Raw genomic sequence first — 25544 nt, 5'->3', positions numbered from 1 at the left:
AATGTGAGATGCAACCTTTTACAGAAAAACAGCTGTACTTTTGGTTCCACAATGGTAAATCTGTAGCTTTGGATGTATGGATCTCAGACATATGGGTACTATTCTCTCAATAGCTTGTTTATAGTTAATTTGTACTATATAGTACTATATATATTTCTACTATAATAGTAAAGTTGTACTATAGAGAGGAGAAGCCACAGTTCAGTATTGAAACTTCCAATAGATAAAAACAAACTCATCTGCAGTAGGCATATTGCATTTCTCATTTCTTTGTTTAAGAATAAGAACAGAGTCCTCTCAAGAGCCAGATATTACCATCTTCACAGCCAGCATTGCTAGCTCTTGTGAGGCATCGCACTCTTTGGAAAATATCCCACTTTTATTAATGTTAAAGGACAGAAAGATGAAAATGTATAGTGGTCCTTATTTTAGAAGAACAGTATTAAAGAGATTACAATAGCACCTGCATACTCAAAAGGTTATTAAAATGACTCAGGATAGCCATATGGAATAAAGATAGTACTGGGCTTGATCTTTATTTCTTCAGAAAAGTACAAAATTAATAGGGCTTACTCTTGTTTTGTTTTAAACACTAAATCCAAATATAGCAGAGGGGCAGCAGTGGGGAGGGCAGCTGGTTCTTGAGCGGTTATGAGGAGGACAGGTGCCAGGTCCATTCCTCCCTGTTGCAGCTACAATCAGTGAAGCCCAGCATATCACCAGTTGATAGCCTTGCTTTGATGAACTCACCTCTAGCTTGTCAGAGCTGGGATTGCAGCCAGTGTGGGGAATGACAGAGGGGAAGAGAGAGCCTGGCCAAGGAAGAGTATTATGTAGTCTCCACCTCCCCCGCTATCCTAATCACAGCCAGTGAGCAATATGGGGAGGGCATTAGTGGAGATATTGGGCATTTAACGGGGAGAGGAATAATGTGGGGGAGGCAGCTGAGGCTTCAGTCAGCACAGATACCTGCCGAATTACAGCTGTTAGAGTTCACATGCCACCATTTGTGTCAATGGGATGCATCTAAATTGACATTTAAATCAGCTTAGCTTGAAATGATTAGTACTCATGTAAGCAGGGGAATAGTCCTGCTATTGTGGGGAACTTTCCTGGCTTCTGCACGACCCCGGTGAAGTGGGCTAGCGAAAGGATCTGGGTCCTCACTCTCACTTCCTTTAGCCAGTGGCCTCCCTGCCCTTGAGGACTCCCCTTCCACTCTCCTGTCTGGCAGAGTCCTCGTAACCCCAACAAGGCTGGGTCCTGGATTCCTGGGGGGCTTGACCCCCAACCCTGCTGTGGTCACCTAGGACAGAGGCTAGGGTGTCCCCACTCTGGGGTACTCTCTCTGCACTGGGCACTTCTCTGACCCTTGACCATTACATACAATTTAAAGCAAATGCAAGTTATTTAATCAACAATTAATTTTAAAAAGAATAAGGAAAAATGGGAAAGGTTAAAGGAAACACATCACCCCGCTCTGTGGCAGGGAACATCACAAACAGTGTCTCTGGAACGTCAGGGCAGTTCACAGTCTGTTCCTTGTAAGTCCCAGGCCTTCTTCTCAGGCCCTGGCTTTGCTGCAGGGATGCTGTGGGTTGGACACTTGCTCTGGTGGTGGCCACACGCTCTCAGGGTCTAAGTGGTAGGACCCTTCTTCCCAGTGTTGCCCCTGCCCTGTCAGGGTTATGATCCAAGCCTGGCCTGCAGAGCCTCTTGGCTGAGGTGTCTCCCTGTGCTGGGCCCGCTGCCCAGGGTCCCCCTCACTCTCCCCAGCTGCTCACCGCACCCAGCTCCAGACTGCTCCAGCCCCAGCTGCACCACTCTGTCTCTGCACTGCTGCTGCTGCTCTGCCTCCAGCTCCCTGGGCTGCTTCTTTGGCCCCTCTGCCTCTGGTTGCTGCAGCTCTGCTCCCAGGACAGGTCTGCTCTGCAGGCTGCTTCTGTGACTCTGCTCTCAGCACTGACCTGCTTCGTGGGCTGCTTTTCTCGCCCCTCTGGCTCTGGTTGCTGCAGCTCTGCTCCCAGGGCAAGTCTGCTCTCTCTGGGCTGTGCCTCTGGCTTTGGGGCTGCAGCTCTGCTCCCAGCACAGGGGCTGCTCTCTCTGGGCTGCTTTTCTGGTCCCTCTGGATCTGGCACAGCTCTACTCCCCAGCTCAGCTTGGGCCCCTGCTTTCTCCTTAGGTCGGCCCCACTCTGTCTGACCCAGGAAATTCCAGCTCACAGGGAGGACGAGACCTCCCTGGCCTCCTGACTCTCTGATTAGCCTGCCCGCCCTGTCATTCAGGCTGACCTGGAGCATTGGCCTTTCCCCATTGTTCCTGGGGACTATCAGTCTCAGGGTCCTGATTTCCCATAGACCCTTCCCCTTTTAGTGCTGGGAGCTAGCCAACCAAAACACCCCCACTGAATGTTAGTAAGGGGGCAACAGTCCCCTTACACTCAGTTGGTGGTTAGCCCTAGAAAGCTGAAGAGTAACTTGCACCAACCACAACCTCCCTGAAAATCCATGTCAGCATGGGTGTATTTTAACTGACAGAATGATTAAACACTCATTGTTACCATGATAAATTTCTCTAGCATAGACGAGGTCTCTCTCAACTCTGCATGTTTGGGAGATCATATCTGGTCAATTTGTTTTCATTTATTTACATATTTAAGATGGAAGAAATTCTGTTTGGCAATTTTTATTATGAGTTATCTGAGTTAACAAAATAAACATGTCTTCTCCCACAACATATACTACTTTTGTTTCAGTTACAGCCTGAAGTTACACTGTCCAGTGCAGTAAAGCAAAATTCTGTCCCCACAGCCCCACCTAAGTAACCATATTGATTTGAAAAACTGTGCCATTTGGTTCAAAGACTGAATTGTCTTGGGTCACTGCAGGAAAAGGAGGAAAAGTCAATGAAAACACTTTTTGCTGATTGATAATTGTATTTCTTTGGGTGTATTCTGAAATCTTGTGTAAGGCATGAAGGCTGGAATACAATTGGAGCCATTAATTTTTCCTCAGAATAAATATGTAGACTAGTCAAATTTGGCTAAATCTCTGAATATCTAATGCTTTGAGTAGCATTTTGGCAATCTTAATCCCCACTTTTCCCCTTTTCCATTTTCTTAGAGTTATGCATCTGCTAGCCTACAATGTTTGAACTTCAAGGCTGCTTCTAATGTCTTTGATCCTTTCCTAGATGCCAGGATTTACTCTGTTGTCCATCAGCACAGTTGCTGGCATTCTGTTCAAAGAACATGGATTTCATGTTCCTGTTTAATGCATAATGTCTGGATGGTTTGAATGTGAAGTTTAACAATAGAAGGTTTTGTTTCATAACAGAATTAATTCAGCTTTATTCCTCGCCCCATAACATATATATGAAAGCACCGTTTCCAATAGTATTGCCTCCTTTGGTTATAATGATATTTAAGACAAGTGCTGCACTTGCTCATGGTCTATTCAGTCTCAGTGTATGTAGCAAGTTGTTTCACCTACTTTCTACCCCGATGAAGGTTATCCAGTGTTTCACAATATGTGGATGTAGGTGTAACAACTATGTCCGCCTTTTGTTGTGCCCCTTTGACCAATACATAATTATTCCAGGGTGGGCTATCATTAGGATTTGCTGCATGAGCAAATGGATCTCTTCCCCATTTGCAACCCTTTCTTATATGATCCCTTTCTGGGTCCTGGAAAATTTCTACTGTCATTCTTTCCAGCTGCAATACCGATTGTGATGCAGTTATTGAGTATCATAGCCCTTAATTTTATGGGAAAGGATATCTCTTTATTGCAAAAGTTTTTTTTCTTGACAACAACACTGTGTAGAGTTACACATAACTCTACTTTGGCTATTCAAGGGATTTTCCAGGATTCCATATTAAATAATAATTATTATTATTATAATTAAAAGGGTTATGGTCTGTTTATGTGTCAACAATGGATACCAAATAGGCTCATAGACTTTAAGGCTAGAAGGCACCATCATGATCATCTAGTCTAACCTCCTACATTTAACAGGCCACAGAACGTCACCCATCCACTCCAGTAATAGACTCATAACCTCTGCTTGAGTTACTGAAGTCCTCAAATCATGATTTAAAGATTTCAAGTTACAGAGAAACCACCATTTACTCTAATAAATGCACTCCTAAAGAGTCACACATGTAAGATGGGCATAGCCATTCTTTCTTCCAACCTAGGCATGGTTTTCCTATCGGTATCATAAACTGTCAGTGCTAGAAACCCATGAATTTTCCTAAGGCAGTCCTGCTTTAGTGCCATTCCTGCATTCATCTGCAGGGAAACCCTAACTTATTTAAATGTATACCCAGACTAAATTGCTGTAAGTAACATTCAATCATGATTCACTTCCCATAAACTCCCTGATTTACAATACAGCAGACTGTTCTCAGTGCTGTAATGTTTGCTACCAGGATTGGCACAAGTTTGCCCCTATAGTAGAGTGACCAGATGTCCCACTATTATCGGGGCTTTGATATTAGGGGCTTTGTCTTATGATATGCAACTATCTCTCTCCACTCCCCCACACCCTGAGAAAAAGTGTCCCAAATTTTCACACTTGCTATCTGGTCACCCTACCCTATAGTTAAGTCATACCTAGTGCACATTGTACATCTCTTGTTGTTAATTCTTGGCAAATTTATCACAGCCTGCAATTTATCCATGTCAGGCTGTAACCCAGCAGCAGATAGTCTGTCTCTTTGAAATGTTATTTTGCTTCCAGAGAACTGGCAATTTTCCCTATTTAGTTAAAATCCAGACTCTGCTGAATTATATGGAGCCCTTATATGAACCTATTATCATGTCCTTTCTTGCACAGTTCTTCCCTGTTCCTCTCCCTCCCCCGCCACCCCCCCCCCTTCCCGAACACAGCAAGCAATATACACATCAACATATGCTTGTAGACTCTCAGATATGTACTCCAGAGTTCTCAGAAATACTTAAGGGTGCTGAGCAGATGATACAGAGTGATAATCCTTGCAAGCAAGCCTTGCCAAAAGCATCTTAAATGGCACTCATTATCAAGATTTAGCTGCCAGGAACGTGTGAAGCACCCATCTTTGAAAATTATCAAGCATTATTTTTTCTTCTTCAGAAACCTGATAATGCCCTGTCTCTTTTTTTTCCGGCCCCATTCTTGCCAGCAGATAGAATATTTTAGGATCAGTCCACACCTGCTAGCTGTCATTTTTGCCAGCTGATAAACACAAAAGGTAACCCAATCACTTGGTGGCAATGATAAGTCTTAGCTGCAAAGACCCAGATCTCATCTGATCTTACCCAAAAAAGAGAGGTCAGGGCCAGATGAGGCTCTGTCTGGAGCTTATCTGCCCAAAACTGGGAGGAGGTTCAGACCTGAGGGTTTCAGTTTGGTTTCTCAGTTGGTTCCTCAGGTTTTTTGCTTTTTAAATCCCACTCAGTTTAAACACTGAGTTGGGGTTTTTTTATATATAAAACTCTTACTTTTTAGTTCAGTCCCTTCCTGCCTTAAAAAAAACCCAAACAAAACAACATTATAGAAACTGGAAGCTGAAATTGTCAAATTAGTGTGGTTTAGCACTTCAGCTATTGCAGAGTACTACAGACAACTGAACTTTCACTTCACAAAATTCTCTTTATCCCCTCCAGCCCCCCAATAATGCTCCTCTCCTAGACCCTTCCACAAAAAATGTACTTTGGGGAAGATTTCATAATACATTAAAGGTCAGTCTATGAGTAGTGCTTGCACAGATGCATGGGGCCTTGGAAGGAGAGTACAAGGAGTTTCTACCACTCTTTACCAAGGGCAACTGCTAGCCAAAATTGCACTGCCTGTCATCGGGTGAAGGGAGAACAAAGAGCACACATCTGTCAGGGCAAATTCTTGCCAACCTTGAGAGAAAAAGGAGGGTGGGGAGAGCAGATGGGACCATTTTTGCTTCCAGCTCCAGCTACTCACTTTGAAAGAACAGCACTTGTGTAAGATGCTAGATTAACCACCCTGGGACACTGATATCCACTAGATCCTGAGTTAGAAAAGTACACACAGCAACTCTGCAAGATTTCCAATATTGCCCCACCAGTTTGACTCAACTCTGACTCCCACAAGATGAGAGGGCAATACATTTTCCATGCTCACTCAAGACTCATTTCTTTCTGCCAAAGCTGCCATATATAATAGCTGTTTCATCAACATGGATGGCTGTCAATTAAAAACAACACTAAAACCATCACCAACTCATTAAATATACCAGTAGGCAAGCAAACATCAGATGGTAATGTTTCTCCATTACCATTTCTGAATCTATATTTAAACTGGTGACCTAGAGATGGAAATGCTCTACTTCTACACTACCGGCACTCTGATCTCTCTTTATTTTCTTAGCATTCTTTATTTTCTATGACCCATTAAAGTCTCTTCCCCAATTGACTATCAGAAAGCTAGGGAAGAACCTATCCTTTTCTGAGACAAAAGGGAGCTACAAAACAGGTTTTCCTGATATTCTGCAGAGCACTGCCTCCATACGTAGACAATGAGTAAGATGCAATTACTAATTCAATCCTCCACTTAGGGAAAAGTCCTGTGGAATTTAATAGTGATGACACTCATTAGATTCTATAGAAATACAACGAGTTTCAGTAGAAGCTATCCATACCACCACAGTGTAAATAAGGATAACTCCACTGAAGTCGATACAGTTGCACTGATGTAAACCTGATGATGTGAAAAGCAAATCAGACTCCTAGAGTTTAATACTAAATGAGCTGCTTTTGCAAAGTTTTATGAATCACTCTACAAAATTCTATAGCAGGGATAAAATGCTCGATTTAATCAATAGGATGGTTAAATAAAAACTCTTTTAGAAAAATGTCCTGCTAAATTCATTAGGACTTTCCCCATACATGCTGGGTAATGTTTTTGGCAACAGAAAGTTGTGTTGGTTTGTATGGGCATATCTTATAAAAAGTTCAGACAGAGAGAAATGAAGAAGCTATTCATAATATGGATGATATGGATTAAAAAAAAAAGAATGGCACTAAAATAACCACAAGCACATCTCAAAGATCTAATTCACTGGTTCCCAAACTGTGGGTCACCCCACCATCAGCAGATGGAGTTGTGGCAATCCCTAGTGTGTGGAGAATTCCATTTTGCTCTGCAAAGCGTGACTTCTCATGTATGGTGTGCAAGATAAAGATGCATGGAGGATGCCATTTTACTCTTCAAAATGGCATCCTCCATGCTGTCTGGGGTCCTGGGAGGAAATAATTAATTAAAATGGCAAATATTTTGGGAACCCCTGATCTAACTGCTTAACCATGATATAGTACCAACTGGTGACTCCTCATAATATTACAGGGTGGGAAGGGAAAATAGTTGGGTGACCATGTTAGTGGTCACCTTTAGATCTGGAGTAGTCTCTGCAGAACCCAGGTCGGCTGCAGAAATCCTGCAAGTGCTATGGCTTATAAATATTGAGCTACTGTTTAAGGTCCCATGTGAAGAAATCTTTGCTATTGGTAAGGAGTTTTGTGAAGATAAGAATCACTTGACCAATGAACCTTTTGACCACTAGTATATTCAATTTGAAACTCTACACCAGAAAAAGAGCACTATTTATTCCCAGCAATACAGTAGCTCCAAGTGATATAACTAAATACATAGTAGACAAAAAAGTACCTAAAGAACCAGCTGTCTATCACACCAAAGTAAATGAAAATTCCATTCCATCTATTGTGCTCCCACAGGAATAATGCACACAACAAAATTTCAACCAAATGGAAAATACAATAGCAGCACTTAAGTTAATCTTCTTGTATCTGTTCTCAATTTTACAATGAGTACATTTAAACATCTAAAATAATTATACCCAAATTGTTTTTTAAATTAAATGTCACAGATCATTGAGAGAAAACAGTCTTCAGTGTAGGAATTATATACTGTTTTAAAACATGGTTAAACAATAGGCGGTATATTTAAAATGAGGATGGAAGGCAGGATGTATTTTGGTGATTTCTTCACCCCCACCCCCCAAAACAAACAAAAACACTTGAATACCATTGGCCTTAGATTTTCCCAACAAAAGATTATTTTATTTTCAATTTCTTCCTGAAGTATAGTCCTTTTAAAGAAGAAGTTATGTACGGTGGAAAATATTAGCATATCAAGAGACATGGATTCAGTTCTAATCCAAGCTCTGCCCCTTACTACAGGCAGTTCTCTCTGAAGTCCTCCTAATTTACTCATTCTGACTGGAGGGCTCTGAAGAAATGGAGTGAGATGGAGAAGTGGTGAAACCAGCATCTTGTGTTTCAGCCTATCCAAATTGAGGGGAAATTAACACTGCTTGAGGACTTAATCTGGTTATATCTCAACTAATCAATTTCCTCTCGTTGTAGGGACCCCAGGCATCAGTGGCATCTTGGTCTCTCCTGATCTCTGTCTGTGGCACACAACGATTTAGTCTCTTAAGGACTGAAATGCAGTGGTCTAACGAAAGTCGTGGAGCTAAGTATAGGGTATCTGGGCAAAGTCTGATGGTCCCTTCTGGTATTTCACTGTCACTAACTCCTTCAATTTTATCGTGAGTCTCATGATATCTGGTGTATTTCTTAAACCTCCAACTCCTTCAGTCATGTGATTATGTGAGACTCTCAGCCTCTATATAACACCTTTCTGACCCTCACAGTTGGGGACAAAAGCTAAAAAATATGAGTGCTAATGGCTCAAAAAAGGCAAATAAAGTACCCCAAAGATATTATTTTTGCAAGATCTCACTTTGTTTATAATAATAATCCCTGTCATTTGATTTCTTTAAAAAGGTCCAAATATAGGGCTTGGGGTTTTCTTCTTGGCTACTCTTATCTCTAATATGGCTTTGCCTACAAAGTCCAGCTTTGGATGTTTTGGTCTTGCTGAGCGTCTTGTAGGGTTTTGAGGTGACATTAATGGAGAAATTACGAGGATATAGAACACCCCTAACAAACTTTGTTAATGTACAGTTAAGACTGTTCAGTGAACATCCTACCAACACAATTAAAACCAAGAAACATGCAAATTAAGTACATAATTGAAACCTGCACACTATGCTCACCCCTTCAATTTGTTTATTTTGCCACCCCACATCACATAAGCTGCATAGATCTCCTGGTCACTTGTAGCCAAAAGCCTGCCTTAAGCTGATCAGTGAGAGAGAGAGAGAGAGACAGACAAAGTGTGTGTGTACTTTGGATGGGGAAGGGAGTTGTATGGTTTACTTTGATTGTTTGCATGGTGGTTTTACGGTTTCACAGAAGGATGATATATCATTACCATGGTGTTATGTGAATAGTGTCATGGTAGTTAGAAGCCAAGGGAAAGGAATGTGGTTTTGTAATGCCTATAAGAAAAACATTGTAGAGAACTGGTTGACAGCATTTAGTGTTTTAAGGAGTGAAGGTTTGTGAGAGAAGATGCTTGTATGTTTTGGCTGCCTTGATATAGATCAACCTGTATAATGTGAATGCTAGTAGGGTGAAGCACATGGGTGGGCAGCATGTTGAGGACTGGAATGGAGGAAGAGTTCAGGTCTGCATGAGGAGAATGTGGGGGCGGGGAGGCCTGTGGTAATAGGAATGTGCTTGGGAGCACGGAAGTGTAGAAGGAGCATGAAAGTGAGCAGGGTTGGGGAGAGGAATGGTGGCCATTTTGGGCTTAAACTAGGGGTTGACTCTAAGGTAGGAGAAATAAAGCACAGAGCAGTTCCATTTTGATGAACCTCCTGTGTATTTCATCACAGTAGGGTTTCTTTTTCCACCTGCCCTCTGTCTCCCCTGCACTTTTTTTGACATTTGATGCCACTGAACAGCTTCAAAAAACCACCATTTAAAACAAAAATGAGGGAGCATATAGACCCTACACTGCAACAGCCCCCAAGGGTTAAAGGATGGAACGGCTGCTTCCCCACTTGTGGCTAATTATTGGACCACCACCATCTGGGATAAAATGCTGCAGCATAGGCAGAGAGGGGCTTCTGCCAGGGAGCCTGAGGAGGACTCTGCACTGGCTGTAAACAAAAGGAAACCACTGGAAGGAGCTGCTCTTCGAGGGAGGCCTGCAGGCAGATGAAGGTAGGAAGTGGCTGAGAGAAGCAGCAACGGTATAATGTCATTGGAATATTTGTTTGATGGACTCTATTACCCTGGGAGGGGTGGGACTGTAAGCAACCTAGTTGAAGGATTGAGTTGTGAGAAGGGGCAAACCTCTGAAGGCTTGGAGTGGCCATCAATAAGTGCTGCCAGATTCAAAGAAGCTGCTACATTACAGCTGGACACGGGGGGAGGGGGATGCACCGGCAAGTAAGTGACCCTTCCTCACCCTGCCAGAGAAAACACCCTTCCCTGCCCAAACACAGAATTTTCACTTCAGAATTACCTCTGCTTGAAGCCTGGGGTGGGTGAGATTAGTCCTGCACCTGTAGCAATTCTTTCATACAGAACAAGTTGTGACTTTTAACATTTTAGCCCAGAGCTCTGCAGGTTGAGAAATAGATGCCTTAACCATTGGGAAGGGAAGAGTCTGAGCTTCCCTTTGAAGTCCATAGCAATTGCTTCTAGCCCCACAAGCTCCCAAAATGTCAGACTTTCAGTCTGTGGTATTTTTTGAGATTTCTGGCTTCTTCTGAATTATTTATGTCTTAACAGGGTCAGGGGGATACAAAGTAGAGCCCCAATCATAATTTAAAGTCTATCTAAAATATTTCTGAAATAGATTTTTCTTTAGCCTGTGACACATACAAAACATAAGTGTGGTAAAGTATAAAGATGGCAATTATTTGGTATGGGCTGCTGTGACATACCAGGGTACAATCCAGTGTAATGAGCAGCTGCGTCACACTGGCCTGCAACCTTGGGTGCTTTACAATACTTTGTTGAAGTAACTTCCACCTGGGCTGAGTGTTTGTGTGTAACTGCAGCTGGCCAGCCACACTTGGGCTCTCACAGCCTTGCTTATACTACAGGGTGACCCCAACGCACACCCCAGTCTTAAAATTTCCTCCAGAAATGTATGTCCTGTACTGCCCAGCCCTCCCCTGGCTGATACAGGTTACATTGTCTGTTATTTCTATAATAGAAATAATATACACACAACTTGCCACCACAAATGGAGTTCCCCAGACACCTCAATTTAAACCCACTGGGTTAGATAAAACAAGTTTGTAATTAATAAAGAGATATTAAGTGACTGCAAGTAATGAAGCATAAATAGGGGGACCATATTTCCCTAAACTGAAAATGGGACACCGGGTAAGCAGCGACACCAGGCGACTCGGGCCAGTCCCATGTGGGGCTGGCGTAAGCCACCTGGCATCACTGCGGCCCGAGCCCTGATGCTGTGAGGTTGACTGCCTGAGCCAGGGCTGACAGCCTGAGCCCCACCGCAGGGATTTGGCCTGCACCGTCTGGCGTCACCACTTGCCAGAGCCGACATCACGACTTTTTTTGGCAAAACCAGGCATTTGTCCCGTTTGCTCTTGCCCGAATGTTCCTTCACGCCCCTCTTTTACTCAGTATAAATATACCTATGGGGTTTAAATCATTCGGTGTAAAATGCTTTCAAAGTTACTAAATGAAAGGTGCAGTAGAATTGAAAAGTAATAATTATAATAATCAATAATCTTGGGAGAGCATTAATATAGCTAAAAACTTAATTCAATCTCTATCTTCTGGTAGCTCCAAATTGATTTTAGTAAAATAGTATAGAATGGTACAGATAAGTTTCAACCTGTGCAATGCATAAGGTGGCTACAGTATTCTGCATGAAGCTAATAATCATAAGTAATAAAATTAATATAAATAAAGCTACTTTTTTATATTTACCAATAAGCATGACCATTTCAGTTCCATTCTCAGATGCCACCACTGGCTCCCTATTTATTTCAGGACCCAGTCCAAACTTGACCTTTATTTTTTAAACATAGCATGGATTTGCAGTTCCTCAGGCTAGAACATTCTTACAACTTTTAATCTTATTCCAAAACTCATCTCTTCTTCTCCCTGCCTCACTCAATTCTTCTATTTAATCTGTCTCAGAAATCTGATGTTATGTGCCTCTGTATGGAGATTTACAGGTACACAAACAAAGGTATTTTTATTTTTGGAGTAGCAGGCACAGAAGAAGCTGTCCTCCACTAACCCAAGTGGACCCTCTCACTCAACCACAAGCCACATAACATTTTCTGTTGATTCTACAACACGTAATTTTTCAATTTAACTCAGCCTTCAGCGAGAATTGTGCTCAAGGGAGTACATTGGTCAGAGAGAGAATAGGTGTTAGTTATTGTAAGTAGTAGAGTAATGTAACATGCACCAATTTATCATCATTAACTGGGTGTTTAAAACCAGTACAGTTCACTTGCTGAGGCGGCACAGTAAGAGGTGCAGCAACTATTAGGAAAATGTAAAATAAATAGAGCTGGCTGAATAACGGACTTTTTAGTTCACTGCAATTTAAATAAATATAGTTTCAGGCTGAACAAAACATTTCAACAAAATATTTCATTTTCATTTTGACCACTTAACTGTCTTTTTAATATAAAATTAAACAAAATTTTGAAAGAAAAAGTTCTGTCAGTACCCTGGGATTAATTTAGAGAGCAAACTGCACCTGTCACAAATAACAGATTCTTTTATTCAGGCAGCTACTTAGAGTTAATTGAAAAGATGGAATTGATGAAACACACAGAAACTTTATGAACTTTAGTTTATACAGACAAATATAATTGCAATTGGAAAATCAATATACACAAGTAAAAGAATAAGATGAGTACAATAGAGTTTTCCTGCATTGTTCATACTTACAATCTTATGGAGACCACTAGAAACAAAGAAGGAAGAAACAGTCAGTGGAACCCCCCCAAGAGGAAGGTGCTGGTCCAGGCTTCCTACCTGGTTGTCCCATTTGTCATCCCAGTGTCCCAACTAGGAATAAGTTTGACAATCTTTTATACAACTTTTCCACTCAACCCACATATATCTAGGAATATATCTAATTAAGTCTCAGCCCCTATTCATAAACAGTATTCTGGAAGACCAATTTTAGGGTTCCAGTTGTCCATATGTGGTATTGCCCTTGACCATCATTACATTTCCAATAGATAACCAAACTATTTGTGTCAGTCTCTTTCCCAATAGTTTTGATATGTCAATGCAGTCAGTCCTCTCTTCCCCAATAGTTTTGATATGTCAATTGTGGTCAGTCCCCCGCAAAAAACCCTAAAATACTACCATATGTTTATTTGTGGTTTACCTGTTTATTCAGACAGTGCATTGCTAAACTATCAGAAGATCTATATTGATAAATTTTATAACCCTAGGTCAAGCACATATCATTCCATAAACTTCGGTCAAGCACATAATATTTATTCTAACCTATGCCAATTTCTACCGCCCTTAACAGTTAATGCTTAGGACCCATAGCCAAGCCTATTTTTAATCCATATATTTTGGTTATTATTTCTATACACGTTCTTAGCAGATAGACTATATTTTACCCAAAACTGTAGACCTTCCAAGATCAGGTCAGGGTCAACATGTCAAACTGAAAAATCAAAAAGTTTCATTTCAAAAATGTCAAAACAAAATATTCTGACTCTGTCACTCTTTTTTAATTTTATTTTTGATTGAGACAATTCAATGAAATTGACACTAATTCACCAAACATTTCAGAAAAACATTTTGTGCAAAAAATTTGCCCAGCTCTAAAAATAAAGCAGGACACATATACTGTCTTAAACCCTCCTGTTAGTTACTTTTTCTTCTACACATTCAATTTCACCACATTTGCATGCAAGTTGCATTCATTTTGCACAGATATTCAAAGTCAAATCTGTACAAGTTCCATTCCTTGATCCTGCCCTTACTCTCACTGAAGCTAGTAGCAGAAACCCTAATGGTGCATCATCACATATGCTATACCATTTACATTTCATGTGAAAATTACAGCACTGTTTATATCACCATTGCAGTTAAACCCAATTACATCAGGGCTGACTTTGGCCCATTGTTTCCATAATTTAATCTTTTAGCAATTTATGTACCATACTTATGATTAGTATAGAACATCATGAATCTGCTGTAGGTTGTATGTTTCACTAATGCCTTATTCAGTCCTCTTTCTGTGGAACAATTTCTTTGTTCACCTCATCTCCACCCACACATTAGGATGCGTAAACTTTTAGTGATAGTCCCTTGTCATGTAGCTGCAGACAAATTCCACATCCTAGCAGACTTGCAAATTTTTTGCCTAACTAAAATATTAGAACAAAAGTTTTCAGAGAAGCTATTTTAAAAAGTTACACATACCCAGGTGACAACACCAAAGACATTTATTCCAAAGAGACGTCTCTTAATGACAATTCTTTTCTTGGTCTCCCATGACTCACGCTCATCTTAGGTAGTTTCCAAAGGTGATGTCTCTTGGACAGTAAATCACTGTTTCATCAGCACATTGTAGCATGTACAATAATATTTCATTCTTCATTGGATTCCATGAACAACCTCCGAATCAAAACCTCTTTCTCAACTGTGTTTTAATACATTTATTTTTTTTCCTCCTTTTACTGCTTAATATTGGAGTTCTTTTCCTGGCAAGCACACAGCTCTAATTCCAATTTCTGTTGCATTTTTTAAAACAATTCTGAGGGCCAGATTGTCATTAAACACTAAAAGTCCTGTTTAAAACTGGTGTTAACTGAGGTCAGAATCTGGCCTTATAAGTTAGCTCTTTATTTCTTCACTTTGTTATACTTGACACCAGACATTGTTGGGTAAGGAATAAAGTTTATGGGACAGATGATACCTGTTTAGTCTCAGAGAGCATGGGCAAAAAAGTTGTCCGCCCCCAGTGAGGTGTGTTGCAAAAGGCTACAGTGGGTAATACTAGGAGAAATGCCAAAAGGACCACAGAAGAAAAGTGAATTGAAGAGTGGTTGGGTCACAGTTCAGAGGCTTTGTGTTGGTATGGCCAGATTAAGGTATGGGCACCATAAACCCAGGCTGCGGCCCTTATGTGATCACATCAAAATTTCACCTAGAAAGAGTAGGAATGTGTAGGCCTCATGGCTCTGAAGCAAAGCTTGAAAACGTGTCCCAAGGTAAGGAAGACAATGAGATGTTCCCAAACTTGAAGAGAACAATAGCTATGAGGTGTGACCTTACCCTACCCATCTCTTTGGAGTGTTAACTCCAAGACACACCTCTGGGAACTCTGCCAAACTACATCAGCAGAGCACTCTGTGTCTGGCAGCAAGAGAAGAGCACAATGGACCCAGTCCACCCACCCACACATACTCCCCAGCTGCTGGAGTATCAGGGGGCACACTTGCTACTTCAAACAGGACAGGAGGTCCCTTGCCAATGGCACTCCATATGGAAGGAACGGGGGCAATGCCATGTGTATGAGACCATGGTAGGCACCTTGTGTCATTGTGTGCTGAGGGCCCTGGAGTGCTGGCCCTCTGCCTGTGGGTGAATTTCACCCAAAAAGAGCCTACGTGAGGGATTTGGCTGGTAGTGGCAAATTTACCTTGGAAACACAGCTCTAAATCTTGGATTAGAAGATTTGAGATATAACATCACATCTGACTGGAAGAGAGCAGACTAAGACTAAACAGAATTTCTGCTATGCTAACAGAAGCAACAGTATGTGTGGTTTTGCCTCCTGGTTAATGCCACTGGTATGAAGACAATGGATGAACAAGAAGATTCTACAGGGATATCTGGATAAAAATCTGAAAAGGCACCAAGAAGGACCAAAAATAACCACATTTGACTAAAATAATCCTTCTCCCCACCCCCACTCGATTGTAGTAGTAGTGATTATTTTATTGCCTAAGCAATGCTTCCCTGTTAAAAAAACAAACAAAAAAAACTATCCTTTCTGTGCTCAATCAACTGTGTCGTCAGGGGATAACACACTAAGTTCTCTCTCCTTGACATGCCACCCTCATGCACACACTGCAATCTTTCTCCCACTAGGCGATTGATTTAAATGCAAGCAGGCTATAGAAAAACGTTCTCTACATTGCTATCAGTAATGTAATTACACAGGATTGAGTGTTAAAACTGTAATTCATATGTGGGCCCTTGTGCTATACCATGCATAGAGAACTCACGCTGCCTCTTGGTTTGTGAGCTCAGGCCTACCAAATTAAATTATAACCCTGCAGTTAAAATTCAGATAAAAAAACACTGTTCCTCAAACAGTGGAAGTGCAAATGGAACAGCCTTTATGAGGATACTATGAGACACTTTAAAGAGGACACAGATCTACAAGTTGCACATCAAAACACACACAGACAAACAAAACCCAGACAGAAGTTAATCTTATTCTACTTCCCTCTTCATATAACACATGAGAAGTCTGGAATTAGTGCTGGTCTTGACAGACACGTAAAGCACAGACGTAGCAGCTGAGAATTATCCCACTTGTAAGTATCTAGGGAACTAAAGTGCTCTCACGTTTTAGACTGGGTTGGCAGCTGCTCTGCTAAAGAAAGGGAGACAAAGGACTTCATACATTTTCATTTGGGAATTTCCCATATGTAACTGCAGCATTATTTAGTAAGTAAAAGAGAATGTTATTCCACTCATCAACAATTTATTCAAATGCCTCGTATTTACGGAGTAAAATCAGACAAGTGAATTTACAATTTTAAAAAAGAAACTTATTATGGGAGAAAAACACTACATTGACATTATTACTCAAGACATTATTACTGTTATACAACCCCTTCTTACCCCAGATAACATCTAAGTGATGTAGCTGTAAATGTAGACATATGTGGTGCTAATTTCAATAAACAGACCTCAAAAAGTCACCTAGATAATTATAGCCCTGTTAATGAAGTCTGTTCTTTATCCCCTCCTACAGGAAGTTTAATTATCCCAGTATTATTCTGCACGCAGAAGTAATTTCCTGAAGGTGACCTTTTTCTAGGCAGTATCCATAGTAACAGATTTCCAACTGCTAACGGTGTGACACTGCTTGTACATCGCAAATGTTACAGGGAAGCTGAGGATTGATGTTTTAGCTTACCCACTAGAGACAGTGGCTGCATAAATACACATAAATTGAAGAGCAGCATTGTTAAAAGAAATTTAAGGCCACATTCACTGTTCCCTTATTAGCAGTCCTTATTCCACAGGTCTCTGACATCCCACACACAGAAAACTACAATAGCTAAACACAGAACTTGAGCAGACAAATATGTGAAGGGAAAGGAGAAACTGTCCTTTGCATCTTTCTCCAACATCTAATAGTACACAGAGATGAGAGAATCATCATTATGGGTCAGGCTCTGATCTCACATGCACTAGTGTAAATCCAAAGTAACTCCATGGATGCCAATAATTCTTTTCGATTTACCCTGTCTGTAACAGATTAGAATATGGCACTAATGGGTCTTTACTCCCCACATTAGCCTTAATGGGAGATATGTGTACATGTCAAAGGAAGACTATATAGCCCTAAAATTATGTTTGTCAAAGTATGCACTAGAGCAGGGGTGGGCAAACTACGGCCATGTCCAGCCTGTCAGATGTTTTAATCCGGCCCTCAAGCTCCCACCAGAGAGCGGGGTCTGGGGCTTGCCCCGCTCCACGCGTGCCATGGCTCCCGGAAGCAGTGGCATGTCCCCCCTCAGCTCCTACATGTAGGAGCAGCCAGGAGGCTCCGTATGCTGTTGCTGCCCCTGCCCCGCCCCAAGTGCTACCTCCACAGCTCCCATTGGCCAGGAACTGCGGCCAATGGGAACTGCAGGGGCGGCGCCTACAGACAGGGCAATGCGCAGAGCCACCTGGCCACGCCTTCATGTAGGAGCTGGAGGGGGGACATGCCACTGCGGGGGTGGTGCAGCTGCGGGGGGTGGTGCCTGCGGATGGGGCAACATGCTTAGCTGTCTGGCCATGCCTCCGCATAGGAGCCAGAGGGGGGACATGCCGCTAATTCCGGGAACTGCTTGAGGTAAGCGCCATCCAGAGCCTGCACCCCTGACACTCTCTGGTGGGAGCCCTGATCCCTCCTCCCACCCTCTGAACCCCTCGGTCCCAGCCTGCACCCCAAACTCCTCATCCCCAGCGCCTGTACCCTCAGCTGGAGCCCCCTCTACGCACCCCAACCCCCTGCCCCAGCCCGGAGCCTCCTCCCACACCCTGAACTCCTCATATCTGGCCCCACTCCAGAGCCTGCACCCCCAGCCAGAACCCTCACCCCCTCCCGCACCCCAACCCCAATTTCGTGAGCATTCATGGCCCACCATACAATTTCCATGCCCATATGTGGCCCTTGGGCCAAAAAGTTTGCCCACCCCTGCACTAGAACTTACAACCATTCAGGAATTCTGTAAACCTACCATGCATTCCAGCCCATCAGCCTTTCCTGAGAAAACTTCCATAAAACTCAATGCACAGGGAAACTAAGAAATCAAGTCACTAAATCGGCAAGAAATTAAACTATCAACAGGCACTAAAGAGTTGCTGAAAAACCCAAATCTCAGAATCACATGCAAGAGTGGATCAGTCACATGATCTTAAAGAGCAGACATCAAAGCTTAGGTGGGCAAGCGTCATTCTGCGTCGCATCTCCAGAGTTCCTCAGCATTGATCCTTACCTACCAACACAGGTGACTATCAGCATATCAAAGACAATGCAAAAAGCATAGAATCCCATCCTTGACACATTAATAAAACAGAGCTCTCAACCTTCTCTTTCTTATAGCTCATTTTTTCAAAAAGGGAGGCTGAGGCCACGGTTTAATCAACCAGATATACACAAACCAAAACCCTCCACAGGTAATTTATCTGCTTTCACTCTTCTTCTCCAGTCATCTTGGCTTAAACTGGAGTCTCCAGACACAATGTGAAGAATTTGCCATGGAATAAGGTGGGGGAAGCAAGTTCCCTCAGCTTGTTCACAAGCAGATTTTAATTTGTGGGTAATTTAGCACAATGTCACATACAAAGCAAAGGGTGACATTAGGGCTGTTTGAAATTTTACATATCAAGACAGACTTAAAGAGGGTGTTTTCTTCATTTCTGTGTAATTACAAATAACAATTACCTTTTGACTGTAAAATTGCACAGAGTTGTTTTATTTTTTCCATAAACAGAAAGCAGCCCAAACAAAAATCGGAACAGCTCAAGCTTTGTGGAAGTTCAGATCCAGATCCTAAATCTATGCGTGGTCCATATTTAACCAATAAGCTAAACCAAAGCTATTAATCTAGTAATTTGGGAAAGTGTGGTTTTGGGTGGGAACTGTCTGGCCTGAGCCCATCTCTATCCATAAACAAAAATCATATGTCCCTGACAAAACTGCTTTACCATTAGAGGGGAAAAAATGAACTTGTGCATCACAGAGGGGCTTCCAGTTGCTGTGATATTTTCCTGACCCTTGGATATGTCTTACCTTTATGAACAGGACCTTCTTATTAATATCATCAGATTACTGTTTCCTCAGATGCAGAATCCTGCTTCTGGCAGAGGACAATATCTGATGCTTCAAACAAAGATGAAATTTCATAATACACGTAGAGTTTGACTCAGCAAAATACTTAAGCACATGAGCAGTCTCAATGAAGTCAATGGGACTACTCATGCAATTGCGTGCTTAAATATCATCTTGAATCAGTGTCCTCATTAGTTCTTCAATGAGTTCTTTCCTAACCCCTCTGGTGATCAATTTTCACCATGAAACTGGAAATTTGATTACCTTTGGTCCCTAAATGTTTGTTATCCCAGAATACGTAACTATAAATAGCACTGCTCACAAAATTAGCCAGCTCTTCTAAAAATCCAACCACATTACTTGACTTGATGTATTCTGGTAGCAATGAATTCACAAAGTTGACAGTGTGCTGCACTAAATATTATTCCCAAGGAGAGCCGAAGAAGGGAAGGAACTGAAGGAGTCTTGGAACTCAGGGAAGAAGTTAAGAAAGATACAGGGGAGGGGAAGGGCAGGGAAGTAACATCACATTTCAGGGGTTGAATTAGCACCAGCAGTAGTAGTGTTGTACGTTGCTTTTCATTTTATTTTGTTCAGAAATGGCTTAAGCTGGAAAAGAGAAATAATGAGGAAACTTTTCTCAGTTGCATTATTGTGTCTGGAGGGAGAATCTAAGCAGAATGTGAAATGGGCTGGGGACCGTGAGAGGCTAGCGAAAACAAAAACAACCAGAGAAGAACACATTAAAAGATAAGATATGGGGACAAGGCTACTGCCTTAATTTCCTTTCTATTAGCTCCAAAATGCCACCCACCTCCCCCCCCCCAAAAATGTTATTTGGTTTCCAATGAGAACACATGATGCCGGTGCATAAACAGCAGGAGCAGGTAAGGAAAAGGCAACAGCACTAGAGGCAAACAGAGTATATCCCCTGGCAGTAAAGACATCAACCAAACCCAGGTGAGACCTCCCAAGGCAGCAATTGAAGCTTTAGTATCCACTCATTTTCTTTCTTCACCAGCCCCAAAGCAACAAGAAAAGCAGTTTAATCTTCTTGGCATCTGAAACCAAAAAGATTGTTTTCCTCCTTTAACAACATCTGCCAATTTGCCACCCAGTTCTTCTAGTGCATTGCAATGTAGATGGCTGTATTGCAAGAGCCACACAAACTACCTGCTGAAGTCAATGCCATTGAGAGCTTCTGCCTAGTTCAGAAGAGTGTAAATCCATGTTAAATTTCCATAACGCTCCCCAGTTAGCCTTAGCCCCTATAGGCCACTTCTAGCCCAAATAAAATACAAAATGATGGTGGCATAGCTGGAATTCTAGGCACAGAACAGGGATTTTTTTACTCTTGTAAACTGTCACTCCGCTCTCCCCAATACTTATTATACCTTCAAGCAGTCGGAAGAACAAATCTGACAGATCAGTTTCATGATCACAGTTGCTCAAATATGGACTAGAAAGCAATAGCAGCGAAGTAGGTGAGGACAGAAGGGGAGCGGAAAAGCATAGGGAAAGACAGCCATATTTTTCTCATCTTTCCCCTCACTACAAGGCAATGTCCCACTTCAGTGCGTAGCTTTGAATGCCCTCCATGCTCATTCTGCTCCTGCAGGTTTGGGAGCAGTCACAGGATGGGAACATGTGTTTTAAAAGTGCTCTCTTCTATCCTTCCCCATAAGCTGTACACATAGGCTACCAATGTAATTGTGTGATCTTATTGTTACCATCCTCCTGCTCCTCCTCCTCAGAGCCCTACTTGCCTGTTAAATTTAATTTTATATTAGACTGTAAACTCTTTGGTCCAGGGATTGTGCTTGCCTTTGTATATGTACAGAACCTTGCACACTGGGACCATATGCCTGATTGGGGCACCTTTGAGTGCTGTCACAATAATGAACCACCACTATCATCTTCAGCCCTGGAGCCAGAACATATTTGCATTCAATTGCTCCTTGTGGTGTAGAAATGCATAGAGGACCCATTGTATTAGATACTGCACAAATACACAACAAAGATTACGCTTGGCCAGAAGAGCTTAGAATCAAAACAAATGTAGATGCCCTGGCCCAGTGCTCTTCTGTACAGACACCAGTCTGCGCAAGTGGACCCAGACCCTGGGTCCCACTTGCTTCTAAGCCAACTGCGTTTGGATAGAGCCTAGCCACTCTTTCTACCTCTGCAATTCTAGGGCGTGTTCTACTCAGAGCTCCTGTCTGAACCCTTCCTAAGGACACAGGACAACACAGTCCATCCACCTGAAACCAGTGCCTCAGATTCCCTGAGCTCTCTAATGGTTTACACATACTCCCTCAGCAGTCCATCTAGTCATGTGCACCCTCAGTCCTAATTTATCCCTTTCAGGGACAATGTGGCAACAAAGCAAGAAACACAGGCTTAGCAAAGGAATTTCTTAATCACAGTCACTTTAGTCTTTGAAAGCACTAGAGAGTTACAGAAGTTCACAAACTGACAAAATCTCCTACGTCTTACCTCCCCTAGTCTGCGAGTCTGAGGATTGTCTGTCTTTCAGGCTAAGCAGACACCCTCCTGCCATCTCTCTCACTCTCCAGCCATTCCTGCTTACTTGTAGTAATGGTTTGCCCTTGCTTGCTCAGAGAAGTAGGCCCCTTAAATGCAGTCTCTCTCCCTTTTCCATGCATACCAGCTGAAAGGCAGCAAACTACCACCTATGTAGTCAGCCCGATGTAGAAAGTCCATTTTCCATGGGAGTGGGACAGCAGTTGAGAAGATCAAAGTTGATTCCTCTGTGATGGCTTCACAGTGATAGTCCTTGAATAAGGCATCAAGTACCTTCCCAGGACAGGGTAGCTGACTGAAATATGTCATAATAGGCTTGTTTTAGGCAACATTAGTCATGCATTCATCACAATTGTGCTGGAAAGAACGCAAAAAGGGGGAGGGAGGCCAACCAAAATGGACCAAATTTGAGTGGCATTGTGTGATCCCTTGCACTAGGTTGCTACACCACTTACTCAAATTTGGTGCAACTGGCTCCCCGCCATGATGGAAAGGTGGCTGGGCCAAATTTGAATGGCACTTGCAACCTGGGTCATAGTGCCACTCACACATGGAGTTGCAACATCATTCACTCAGATATGCCCTGTCCACCCTGCCATCATGCCAGCAGGGAAAGGGCTCCACCGCTACACCCTCCAGCATTGGTCAGGGACCAGGGAAAAGGTGAGTGTTTTGAAAAGTGCCTTCTCATCTCCAATACATACCACAAAATGGAGGTCTTGATACCAAAAGAGAGGTTACAGTACAAAATGGAGTTCACTATTTGGTACAGACATATTCTTTCACCCTATCATCTATACAAAAGCCAAGCAGTAAAGCACAAGAAAGAATATAGCTAAAAATATCATAAATCTTTTCCAGCTAGTAAACATTCATTCTTACCAAGTAGAAAGAAATCACCACAATACAGCCACTCTAACTATGAACCACTGATTGTGAGATATTTTTGTGTTTTTATCGTATGATTTCTAAATATTCTTTTTAAGGATATGGTGAAATGGAAAAGATCAGTAAAAATATATTAATTGACAGTGGTTTTGGTAAATTAACATTTTATATTAATACATGTTTAATTAATATATAGGAAATATGAAATTAAGGAGAAGTGTATAACTTGATTTATGGTAAAAAAAAAAATCTGTGCTTGTAGGTTTTCTTTTAAGCAATACACATAATTAATCAGTATGAATATAACATATGCATCTTTTTCAGAAGGGTTCCAAGTACAGCTGCTCTGTAATTTAAAAAAAAAAATCTATTCCAAAATGGGCTAAAAATGAGAAGTTTTAAAAATTTTCCACAAAACAAAATTCCAGAGAAAAAATTCATTCTGATAAAAATGAAATGTTTTTTGTTCTGATTTTGGTTTTTTTAAAATTAAAAAAATTAAGGTCAGACTTACATTCATCTCAATGACGCTGGAAGGACTGCAAAAATGTGGGGGGCCAAGCAACCAAAATGGGCCAAACCTGAGTGGTATTGTGTCAAGAATTTGAAACTAAGTCATTTCAAAATGGGAAATAAAAACATTCCATTCAGAAAAAAGTCAAAGTGGACCTTTCAGCCTTATCAGAACACTCCATTCAGTTTTTTCCCCCAAAATGCTATTTAGTCAAATCAACATGTTCCCGCAAAACATATCAATTTTGATGAAACAACATTTTCCTATGGAAAACCACTGTCAGAAAATTTCCTATCAGCGCTAGTTTTGAGTTGTGTTTATAGTTGGAGATTTCTTAAGAAAAGTATTTGTTTTGAGACAAAATTAAAGTTGTGAGGAAATATAACTTTTTTACATTTGAGAAGGATCATGTATTTTTTATGTAGGCAGTGTATAAGATTTATCACATCATTAACTGCTCATTACCTTGCTTTTAAGGACTTGAGTTTTGTAAATGATATGCTAGAGGTAAGTACACGCATCATTTAGCAATGTTAACGAGTTTAAGACAAAGGGTTTTTTTGTTTTAGATTTCCTCATGGTTGCTCAACACAAATCCAACATCTCTGTTTGCAATCATGTTCTTTCCTTTCATCATACGTTGCAATCACTGTTACTAATCCAAGCTAGTACATACACAACCTCCTCTCTGTTTCATCCTGTGCACTGAATAAGGCAGGAGTCCTATAGAAAACATGGCATGTGGTCATGTACTTAACAACTATCAGAATTCATATGCACAAGGGCGCAGAATGAAGGCTGCACTGGCATTTTTCTAATTTTCACAACCTACAGGTTTCAGAGTAACAGCCGTGTTAGTCTGTATTCGCAAAAAGAAAAGGAGTACTTGTGGCACCTTAGCGAACTCCTTTTCTTTTCACAACCTAAAACACTTTTTAAGGGCTTATCTACGAACACTTTGTTCTCAGCAAGTTGGGGAGTAAATCTACTCTGCACTAGCCTGCCAGGCATTAAATGTCCTTGTGGACCTTGCTGCTGCACACTAAAAGTTCCCTAGTGTTTTTAATCTACTTCCAATCATACATCAGTAGGATCTGAACCTGGAGCCCTCAGCTTTTCAACACTGCTTAAGCTACAAGATTGCTGCATTTGTTAGCAGCAAGAGACCACTGTTATCTGGGTCTGGGGTCAGGGTGAACAGGTTGCTAGGGCTATGTGCTGGGTACTCTACAGGGAGAAGAGTTCAGATGGGCTCTCCCCCGCTTCTCCCAGGGAGCGGTCTGGTGTCAGGACTCCCAGTGATGTGTGTACTGCTGCAATGCTGTGGACCCAGCCTTAGATAAAATTTTCACGTTCAGTTATTTTGGCATACTACCGAACTTTGACAATGCAAACAACAGAAGGAAAGTAGCAATTTTGAAAAGAAAGTTTATATCCCAGGCTAGGGTTGCCAACATTCTAGTCGCACAAAACCGAACACCCTAGCCCCGCCCCTTCCCTGAGGCCCTGGCCCTTCCCCGCCCCTTCCCCAGGGCCCCAGCCCCCACTCACTACATTCCCACTCCCTTGGTAGCTCACTCTCCCCCACCTTCTCTCACTTTTACTGGGCTGGGGCAAGGGGTTGGGGTGTGGGAGGCGGTGAGGGCTCTAACTGGGGGTGCAGGCTCCGGGGTGGGAATGAGGGGTTCAGGATGTGGGAGGGGGCTCTGGGTGGGGGCAGGGAGTTGGGGTGAGTGCTCTGGGCTGGGTATGAGGAGTTTGGGGTACAGGAGGGGGCTCCAGGCTGGGGCCAAAGGATTCAGAGTGCCGGAGGGGGCTGTGGGTTGAGGCAGGTGGTTGGGGTGCAGGAAGGGGTGAGGACTCTGCGTATGGGGTGCTGGCTCTGGGGTGGGGCCGGGGATGAGGGGTTCAGGTGAAGGGAGGGTGCTCCGGGGTTGGGGCATGGGCTTACCTCAGGCGGCTCCCAGTCAGCAGCACAATAGGGGAGCTAAGGCAGGCTGCCTGCCTGTCCTGGCACTGCGCTACACGTAGTCTGGGTCCTAGGCAGGAGGCCGGCAGGCTCCACGCACCGCTCCCACCCGCAGGAACTGCCCCCCCCGCCCCCCAGCTCCCA

The sequence above is a fragment of the Chelonia mydas genome, chromosome 2 (assembly GCF_015237465.2).
Source record: "Chelonia mydas isolate rCheMyd1 chromosome 2, rCheMyd1.pri.v2, whole genome shotgun sequence".
Taxonomy (NCBI): Eukaryota; Metazoa; Chordata; order Testudines; family Cheloniidae; genus Chelonia; species Chelonia mydas.
The sequence above is the reverse complement of the archived record's forward strand: the minus strand, read 5'-3'. Positions refer to the sequence as shown.